This window comes from Strix uralensis, chromosome 8 (assembly GCF_047716275.1).
Source record: "Strix uralensis isolate ZFMK-TIS-50842 chromosome 8, bStrUra1, whole genome shotgun sequence".
NCBI lineage: Eukaryota > Metazoa > Chordata > Aves > Strigiformes > Strigidae > Strix > Strix uralensis.
The window spans coordinates 18,017,499-18,028,443 of NC_133979.1; the positions used below are offsets into that span (position 1 = coordinate 18,017,499).

The 10,945-nt window shown below is 40.9% G+C and overlaps 1 long non-coding RNA gene across 1 annotated transcript; it reads left to right on the forward strand.

Annotated features, from left to right (window-relative positions):
* Positions 1-1,553: 1,553 nt before the first annotated feature.
* LOC141946833 (uncharacterized) lies at positions 1,554-10,575 on the forward strand. The gene is made up of 2 exons (XR_012629946.1): positions 1,554-1,589; positions 10,200-10,575. It is a non-coding gene; the product is annotated as an uncharacterized LOC141946833 (long non-coding RNA).
* Positions 10,576-10,945: the final 370 nt, after the last annotated feature.

The following is a 10,945-nucleotide window of genomic DNA, read 5'->3' on the forward strand; positions in this document are numbered from 1 at the left end:
GCCAGAGCAACAGACCCAAACTGGCCAATGAAATATTCCATATCATATAACATTGTGTTCAGTATATAGATTGGGGTGGGCTGAGAAGCTCATGCTTTTCCAGCATTGCAGTTTCAGGATTTTCTCCCCTCTGGGATCGCTATCTGGGAATGGACTGGGCATCAGTCAGCAGGTGGTGAGCAATCATGTTGTGCATCACTTGTTTGTATATTCTATTAATACCATTATTATTTTAACTTTATTTCAATTATTAAATTGTTTTTATCTCAAGCTACAAGTCTTCTTACCTTTACCCCTCCAATTCTCTTCCCCATCCCCTGGGTGGAGAGGGTGGGTGAGCAGCTGTGTGGTGTTTGGCTGCCAGCCAGAGCTGATTGAAGAGAACCAGTTTCATAGAAGGAACTAGAACAACTCTACTTGGATATAGTAATACTCTGACAAAGCCAGAGCAAAATAGCAAAATTAAGAAATTAGTCCCAACTGTTATTTTTGATCCTAAATAAGGTGCGCAAAGAACTTACTTTATTCCTTTTTTCTGTCATGATTTTTGAGAATTCTCATAGTCTCAAATGCAGTGCTCCTGCTAGCAGTGAAGACCTTTCCAAGCATCCACTGGAGGGCAGCAGACCCCAAACCTTGCCACGTCACGAGGCGGTTCAAAAAGAGAAAAAAAAAAAAAAAAATAAACCTTAGCCTTCCATTGGCCGTTCGTCACATTGGTGCCCCATTTTTTCACAGAAAAGCGTGTACAAAACGGACAGCACGGGCAAACCCGGACAATGCTATATTTTCTGGGCTTCTGCATGACACCAATACTCTAGGTCCACAGATAGCCGAAGGGATGCTGTTAAGGTGCTGCTGATTCACTATTGGGTGATGAAACAAGCACTGAGTCCTTACCCTCTTAAGTGATGCTCAGTGTTTACCAGATCAGCTGAGATAGTGAAAAATAAAGTAATTTTTAAAGTCTCGTCTGCTCCAGCTGGCTCAGATATTTAATCTCTTGCAAGATAACCTGATTATGTGACTCCTGTTGGTAAAGCAGAATCTTACAAGCATATGAGTTAATAGGATCCACCGCAGTTTAACTAACACGGTAAAGGCAATATTGTCTGCTCTTTTAGTTACAGTTCTGTAGCATCCCATGCAACAGTTTTGGTCTAAATTTCAACTGAAGTAATATGAAAAACATATAAGAGGTCCAACTTACACAACAATCAAAGTCTGCTTAGTGATGGACCACTATGAAAATTCTAGTTGCTACCTATGCTCAGTAGTGTGAGAGTGTCAACTCTGTGCAGCTGTGGGAGATTCAGTATGTTAAGAGTCAAATCATGTGTTACTGGTAAATGATTAAGAGGCAAGTTGGCATTGGCCTGTCAGCCCTGCACAGCTGTGGGAGATTCAATACTTAACAGCCAAATCGACATTAACTGGAGAGCTCTGTTTGGGGAGCTCGGTGAAGGTGGAGAGCTCTGCTCAGGTGTTGGCTTGGAGAAGCACCAGCTCTGCTCTGCACTGGCCTGGAGAAGCAGCAAGGCTTGGAGGAGAAGTAGGCCTTGGAAGAAAGATAAGTCAGCTCAGGGAAAGTATGGAATTGTTTTTGGGAGAGAGGGTTGATGACTGCCTAGTGGCTGATTTGTTTATTGTGAAGTAAGAGCTTAGGCAAGAGCATAAATATGTATTATTGTATGAGTATGTATTAATGTAAGAAGAGAAAAAGAGATATTAAAGAAGATAAACAGCCCCTGCCCTGCAGAAAGAAAAAATATTGTGAAGTGTGACTTACTTTGGCTACTACAACTTACTAAAACTTAATACACAGTAGCATTTTTTGAGTTGTCCCCCAAAGCTGATGATTTAATTTCTTTAATAGCATTTTGTGCTTTAAGCAGGAAAGGCTCACTCTGTATATCAGTCAGAAGGTCTTGAAGGAGGCATGTCTCACCAGTGTTAGAGAAACTGACTGAGCACTCAGTTCAGCCTTGCCACACTTTCAGCAGTGTGAAGGGACAAAACTTCTCTTTCAAAGATTGCTAACTTAAAAGGATTTTCCAAGTTCTGGCACAGCAGGGAAAACAGGAACACTGACATCTGAGCTGAATGATTAAATACATTAAGTCAAGCCTTCTGAATTTGGGATTCAATGGTTTTCATACAATTAAATCAGTCCTGAATCCCAGAACTCAGCTAAAGTAATAAATTTAGGTATGGTGATGTATTTGCTTTTTCAAATTTATCTTTTATACTTAGAAGTAATATTTATTTCCTTATTTAAAACAAGCAATTTTCTCAGCACCTGCATTAAACTTTTCTGTCTTTTTTTAAGCACCCCAAGTATCTCATACTTTCAGTTTAGAAGCATCTCGCTCATTTTGTAAGTGCACAGTAATGCATCCTGAATTTTTGATAAAAGTTTTGCATGGCTGGCCTAACTGCTTAATGCGTTCTCATTCAAGGATTAGTGCATTTTTAGGCTAATTTATTTTCATATAACCCAGCTCCATCTTATTTTTGAAGTAGGAATGGTAGGAATTTCTACACTTCAAAACAGATTAGTGAGAGGCAGCTCCGTTGAAGAGGAGAAAATTATTTGGCAGAACTTGGATGCACAAATCACACTATTAACAGTCCATAGAAAATCAGCTGACTTCAGCTCTGTTTTGTCCATTGGAGTTTTCTACCCTACCTGTAGTTGGTAAGACTCTAATGAACCTGTGTCTTAGTCAAATCAAAGTAGAGATGAAAAATATCAAATTTAGATCAGCTTTCCCTTAGGACAGAGCCAGCACTTTCCAAAGTGGAATTATGCAAGTTATAAAACTAAAGCCTTACACATGGCAGTTCAAAATGACATATATGTGTTGTAATTTCCTTTTTATATGAATTTAGGGCCCCAAGGATTTTTTTGTCAAGAGGAAAAAATATTAAATTACTAATGGGACATAGAAGTCTTTGACACAATCTTGTTTACTAACAAGAAATGGATCAAAGCCTGTTTTTCTGGTCACAAAAGCAACTAGCCAGCAGATGGGAGAATATCTTTGCTCACAATTCCTCTTCCTAGTATCTTCTTCTGTTCCTTTTCTTCCTGAGAACTGCACAACTATGCTGTGCTAACAGTCTTCTTTTCAAGCAAAAGTGTGGGAAGACATGCTGATGTCGGCAGCAGTTCAGCATCCAGTCCTCACACCTGTGTGCTAGGCTAGGCAGGACACCCACACACCTCTTAGCCAATTTGGAGTCTCTCGGGTGGGAGGTACCACCCTTACCCCCAGCTCATCATCATGCTGCCACTTCACAGTCTGCCATGTTGTGGCTGTAAGCCCTGTTCAAGAAAAATAGTATGAATCTTGTCTTTTGCAAATATTTATTAAAGAGATATTAAAAAAAATCAGCGTGCCATCATAAATATAATGTATGATAATACAGATGAAGAAATACAGCCCAAATATCTCGCGGGCCTAACTTTATTCCTAAAGGCTGAGTCCAGCTAGCATCTGAATTGGGGAAGAGGATGTCACTATCTGACTGCTCCCACACTGCGTGACTAACACTGGAATGCATCAGGGTAGTCTAGGAAGCTGGAAATACAACAGTGAGAATTTCCTATATTACTCACAGTATGCAGTATTAAACAAATGCATAAGACTTTTCAGTCATTTGGGGTGAGCTGTATGACTCGTGTCTAACTACATTTTTTTATGATTAAACATCCCAAATATGTGCCAAGGAACACCTCATATCAGGCTCTGCTGTATGCATTTATTATTTACTTTGATTCTCATTCAAAAATAATGACTTTGTCTTTTCTTTGCTTGGTAGGCTGCACTGTAACAATTTACTTACCAGATAGTAGCTACTGTATATGCTTGGACCTATTTTAAAAAAGGCATCATAGCCAGTTAGTTTTTCCTGGAGTTCAGATTATACTGGCTTTATTGCCTCTAAAGATCTAATCTTAGCAGGTGCTGACAGCACTCAAATTTTAAATGACCTCATACATTTTGTATATCTCAAAGAAAATTGAATGCAGCTGTAGAGTGAAGCAGGTGGTGGGTAACTCCAGCATTTCTTAGCAGTATCCATAAACAAATAAATATTCCTTTAAGTGGATATTGTTCCTACTGCTAAGGCTGAGTTTAAACTGTGTCTGTATCTTTGACTTCTTTATAAAATTATATATTTTTATGTTGTGAAGGTTTGTGGACAAAATTGGCTTTTTTCCACTGTGGAATCAAGCCATTAACAATGAAAATAGTATGACAGTGGAAGTATTTTCAGACAGATTCCAGAGGAGCCTTCTTTGTATTTAAATTTGGGTAGAGATACTTTGGTATAACAGACCTTTTTGTCTTATTTTTCCCATGTTCTCTAGAAAACAGAAGGCAAATTTCTGCTTGAGATGTAGCAGCAGCATGTTTTATTATGGATTCCTCAAGCTACCAGAAAGCAATTCTGTAACATTTTTGCTGTCAGGGGCTACAAATAGTACTGAACTGATGTTTTCACCTTCTGGAGGCATATTGGAAATACATTTTTCAGATAAATCACTGGCCAACCTCAAACTACATGTTAGGAAAGAAGACTGAAGAGAGTGAGAAAAAAAGGTCCAGAATGAAAGTGTGCTGAAAGACAAATAAATTGCCTCAGGTCTTTTGATCTAGTAACTTCCCTGAGGATCTGGGTCTGCAAGGTGCAGGGCAGATCCTGCTTTATTGTAAGGGCAAATTAAATGGGAAAGAGCTTATACTGATCCCAAATTGGGTCTTTCAAAATGATGCAGAATAAAGAAACCCTATAACCAGGTTAATTTTGGTAGCACCAAACTGGGGAGCAACATCACACATAAACCAGACTGCGGTTTTGAGGGAGCAGCAACTTCTGGTGAAAAATTAGCTGGGGGCTATAATCAGCAACAGGAGGTTATTTGAAGGGGGTGACCCTCTTGAGCTGTCTCTGTTGAAATCAGGTCTGCATGTCCACGGCCTAACAAGTAAAGCAACAGTGATTACATAAAACAACATGATAAGTAGTTTCCTGCTGGAGGACTTCTGATTTCTAGTGTGTTAACCTCCATAGCAAACATAAAGATGTCTCCTTGTGCTGAATTGACTAGAAATGCAAGACTTTGCAAGAGTGCTGAGCAGACAGAAGCTGGCATTAATGAAATATTTACTAGGTGTAAAATTCTTTCACCTCTGTGCAAGGTGAGTGAAATGCAGAAAATTAAGATAGCATAAATAAAAGAAAGACTTAGGACACTTGTGAGAAACCAGGATCTGTGGAAGGATACACTGAAGTGTATCTCCTGTGTTTTCTGCAGAAAATTATGTGATGTAGAGTTTCAAGTGCTGGATTCTCAATTGCATTTTTATGACCTGCAGTTGCAATACTAGAACTGTACAGTGAAGTCACAGCATTTGTAAACAACAGGAGCGAATGGCACCCAAAGCACTAATATTTCTTTTTTGTTAGTAGCATTCTAGCAGACACGCATCAATTATTAGTAATGCAGTATTAAGTGTCATGTGTGAGCTCTTAATGCCTGTAGGGCTACAAGAACCAACAAACATTTATTCTGTGTTGAAAGCTCAAATACTCATCTTTAGTTGTTCTGTCTACTTAGAGTCCACCTTAGAAGTTTTCTTGGAAAGTCTCAGACAAAGACTTCACAATTAGTCAATAAAAATAAGATGCAAGGATCACTAGGAGGCAAGAATGCAATACCATCTAAACGAAGCAGAGAGTAATCCTTATTCTTCAGCATTTAAAAAACAGGTGACGACTGGAAAACATCCTGCTTAGAAAAGCATTGCTTATGCCACCTTATGCTGTATTTTTTTTTTTATTTCCTTCTCTATTTCTGTTACACAGGATGCCTCCTTGATCCTGACGTTCTGGTTTCTTTATTCAAGCCTTTTATTTCTTCTTCAAACTCTTTGAAAACATTTTTTTTTATGAGAAATATTTCTAATATCATCTTTTCTAACTAGACCTTCAGTGTGCTTAGCACAGGCTTTGTTCTGAACACAAATCAGGAACCACCTACTGTGTAATCACCTGTTTCCTGTCTTCTAATGAAGGCTTATTCCGGTTAACCTCAGTATGCCTTTCAGAACTGTTACCTGTTCTACCTTTGATCCAATCTTTTGACAGTTTTTCTGTGGAACATCTCTGTCTCCCTTTTCAAAGTAAATTTCTCTGACTGGGAATATTGTTTCAGGACTGTATCTGTATTTCCTACTCCCCTTCCCCCATCTTTAGCTTATTCATCATTTTCCTGTGTTTTGAAGTCCACCAAAAGCCTTCATTCAGCTGAGTATGTGAACGGAATCTTTGTTCAGCAAAATGCTTGATTATGTTTTTCAGTCCTGTTGGTACAAGTGAGTTAGGAGCACATGTAGGACTGCACTGGGACCAGTTCCTGTCCTTGTGGAGCGCAAGAATTAAGCACAGTGATCCTCATTTATCTCTGCAATTCTCTCTCCCCTTCCTCTTAACACTCCCCCTCCCTCAGTTGTGGACAGTATTCCAACTGTATGACTTGAATGCAAGACAGTTCTATTTGAATATGGTAGTTTCCATCAAACCCCCCTGTAAAATGTCATACTCTGGTTATTGATAGCAGTTCGGAACAGATGGCCAGATAGGAAGTGTAGCACACAATTAAAATTCACTGTAGCACTACTCTTGGTTTCCATTAGAATCACAAAAAACGTAGCCAGTGTTTCCGTCTTAAAAAAATAATCTTTTTTCTGTGGTGCCCTATATACATACTCTACAAAGACATGCCTGTTGGTCTGGGTAAAAGGTATTTTTAAAGATTGACTTAATTTTATCTGCATGAGGGTCCAATTGACACTTAAGAGTTGTCAATTAAAATCAGTATAGGCTGCGTAGAGAAGGTCTTTGCAGACAATAGATCTATATATATCCATTGCTGCAAGCTGAGGTTCGTGCTAGCAACCCTATATCCTGAACATTTCTGGGGTTTTTAGGCTGCCTGCACTCTAATGGGCCAAAAAAAAAATGATATTAATGTGCTGCTTTCACTTTGTCTGCACTCACTTCCTCACAGGTAAACACAGAGAATAGGTAGCAGCACAGAACAGAGAAAGACAAAGAACATGCTGTCTTCTGAAATGTCCTGTGTTTTGCAGGATGGCCTATGTATGGTGGTGTTCTTGGGATACTCTGTGATCCTGATGCTTTTTCACAGAAGTACATGCAGCCAAGGATGCCTATCCTACTCTGAACTACTGTAGTACAACCCAAGAGATAAAGTGTCAGGTTTTGGTGTGAATATGAAATGGCAGACCCTAAGACTCCCAATCTGAGCAATATCTACAGCTTGGAGAGACTCCTCTCTTGAGCAGAAACTAAATGGATATTCCTGTCCAGTTGACAGTGGATTAAACTTGTATGATTATCAGATTAATTTGATAAATTAAGAAGACCTTTGCTAGTTTCTTACTGTTCAAAGCTGTCTGGAAGGAGCAGGGGTATTGCCTGAGGTAGAGGCAGAGGATTTGGGCAGGTCCCTCCAGCGCAGGCAGAGCTGTGGCTGCCCACAGATCCAGCAGAGGGAAGCGTTGTTCTAAAATACCCACCCCTGCAGTGAGAACCTTTTTTGTTAACTGCAAGCCACATTATTGCACCAGGAAATCAATGATCTGGAGTGTAACACATGATTTGTAAATTCTCAGAAGGAGACAACCTTTAGCAAATGCCGGAAAGAGCAAGTGTGATAATAATCAGGATGTGCCAGGGACTGAAATTAAATTATATGGGGAGCTATGAAGCTTACATGGTTTTTATTCTCTTTAGGAGAATAAATGGTAATATAGCATTTTAGAGGTTAAAGAGTTGTGATCTGCTGGTTCAGGCTTCAGCTAACTATAAAGCTCATATCAAAAAATGGGATCTTGAGAAACAGGCGGTCAGCAATGCACTTGGTGATCACAAGGCAAGTTGTCATAGGGTGCTTTATTCAAAGAACTGGCTCAGCTTCAGATAACTGCTGCCAGCACAATTGCCAATCAAGATGATGTTGCTCCTGCAAGTCCAAGCACTACTGGAGGGTAAAAGACAATATCATCTCTCTGATTTTAAAAAGAATGTTCAATAGGAAATATTTTAAAGTAAAATTTTGACTATAAATATTACCCTCTTAAATATACAGGACTCTGCTATATAGCTTTCCATTCCTTACCACATGAGATTTCTCAAAATCATACAAGTGAAGGGATTGAAGTAGATGCTCATGACGCTCATTAGTCACACTGAGCATAACATTTGAAACTGTTATATCTTCTGAGATTCAGAGCTGATTTTGTAACATCTAAATATCAAGTTAAAAAAGATCAGAAGATGGCATGATGTGTGAAATGAAACTCAACTTTCCCTGGATTGTCAAGCTGTTGTTTTTCAGTATCTTATAAATGGCTGTGACAAACAATTAGAAGGGGTGTCAGAGCTTGAAGAACATTTTCCAGATAATGTTGCTTGAAAAAGATTGGAAGAAATTAATCCTAAAATAATTGCACTAAGATAACCCCAAAGAGCTTGATCTGCTAGGTATACAGTCAGGAGCTGCACAGCTAAAAACAGCGTTGTTTTTGAGTAGGCGGTTAACAAAATATTCCCTTTGCTCAGATATCATTGCTTGGAGATTTGTGGGGTGTGACTGATGAGTCGAGTGCTACCCTTGTGCCTCCCCAGGAGCTGCTCAGTAGCAGAGTAAAAACCTAGAAAGCTGTGTTGCAATCTTTTGCTCAAGCAATTATGAACCTTACGACAATAAACTTCAGTGTTCTGACTTAATTCAATACTTTTCCTTTCATTTTTATCACAAATAGTTCTTGGTTTTACAATTTAGAACAAATAGTCCTTGGTTTTATAATTTAATTAAACATTAATTTGTCATCCTAGCTTATTGCTGACAAAAAGAAAATATGGCAGATCCTGGAGACAGACTTTTCATTTTTGAGTGAGTAGAAAGATTATAGAATAAGATGTACTTTTATTTATTTTGCTCACAGAAAGGGGAAATAGTTCCAATAAGGTAAAATGGATCAAATCATTCCTCAGGGAAACCCTAATAGAGCAGAAGATTTGTCCTGATGATGGAAATCCAGATACAGCCAGCTAAGGAGGTGACAGGTGATGAGACAAAAGGGAACCCATCTCCTGGGAAGGTTGCTGGCCTGCTCTCTGCTGTTCACCAGACCTTACCAACGACTCCTGGAGCAGTAATTGCAGACAGTGCCACGCTGTTGTCATCTTTGGGATGACAATAGCAGCTTCTCTGAGGTTAGAATACTATCAAAGTACAGCACCTTAAGTAGAATCTATCAGCCTAAAAACAAATACAAACCAAATACATTCTCTGCTAGGCTACCAATATGACTCTGAACTAGTGAAACAAGTGTGCTTTTTTTTTTTTTTTTTTTTTTTTTTTACAACATACATGTTTGTATTAGTATTTCTATGTGTTTGGATTTAAAAGCAAATTTCACTTTTACTTGTAATTAGTTTCACTTTTGGCTCAACTGCAATGCTTGTGTTTCAAAACAAGCACATACTTTTATGTATATTTTAATGGCTCTTTTAAGTTGAAGTTAATCATAATAGCTAAATGTGCACTAAATACAATTTGTAAATTGTAATCTTTGCAAAACTTAGTGTCTGTGATGTTTAAATGAAGGGGGGTTTTGTACACCTGTGAAGAAAAGGATTTTGGTATTTTATGGAGAAAAACAATGTTTTGAAAATAGACCCTTTTCCAATGAAACTGATGACTAGACAAACAATAAACATTACTTCAGCAGAGCAAGTGCAAGGAGTAAAATTATATTGTAAACAGAATTTTGAACAGATTCTTGCAATGGAGTTGCTAATAATGAAAATATGGCAGGGAAATTACTTGAGTAGATCGAGCTCTTTGTATGACTGAGAGGGGGCCAACACAGCTCATTTGTCCCAGTTATTTGCAGAAATCTAGGTAGGAATCAAAATTTTCTTTCAGGCTTTCGTGCATTTCCCCCCCAGAAGCAGCCTCCTCAGACGTTCGGAGGAGGGAGCTGCACCGTCCGCGGGAGAAAGAGGAAGTGAAGTAGGAAAGTCAAATGAATCCACGATTGATTTTTTTATTAAAACATTGTGTATGTTTGTGAACTTTTTTATTCTCTTACCAGGTTTTCACTGGAACTGGAGAGTCACAGAAGGGTCTCGCCGTGCGGACTTTTGCCTGCCCCCTGCAAAAAGGGGGCTGTGCGCTGGGTGTACCTGCCCGCGGTAACGGGAGGACCGCTGCTGCAGCCCAGATCCAGCGGTAGCGCCTCTGTGCTCTGCTACCCCCGCCGGGCTCCCCTCGCCTGGGCGAGCACTCGGGGGGGTTGGCGGGGGGGGGTGGTTGTTCATCCTCCCCCGCTGCCCGCGCCGCCGCCCCCGGGGCCGTCTCCGGGACCGGGACCCGCACCCCTTCCCCCGGCCCAGCGCCCGGACTCAGCCGAGGCCTCCGGTGCGCACAAAACCGCTCGCTCTCTGTCAGATTAAACTGCCTCTTCGCAAGCGTCACCTCCTCTCATTTTTATTTTTCAAGCGCCGGCGATAATTGCTTTCTCACTTCTTCCACCTCCTCCCGCTTCGAACTGCTCCATTTGTTTAAATGCCGGCACCGAGGGGGCGGCGGCTGCCGGCGGACGCCGGGGGGCTCTCAGCCTGACGGGGTTCCCCGCTGCGGGCCCAGCCGCGGTGCCAGGACCGCCCCCTGCCCCCGGCGGCGGCCCAGGAGGGGCCGTCAGGTGGCTCCGCAGGTGAGCGCCGAGGGGCGGGCAGGGCAGGGCAGGGCAGGGCAGGGCAGAGCAGAGCAGAGCAGAGCAGAGGAGGGGGCCAGGCGCGGCGGGGCGCTTTTGTCCGCCGCAGCCCCCGCCCCCGCCCC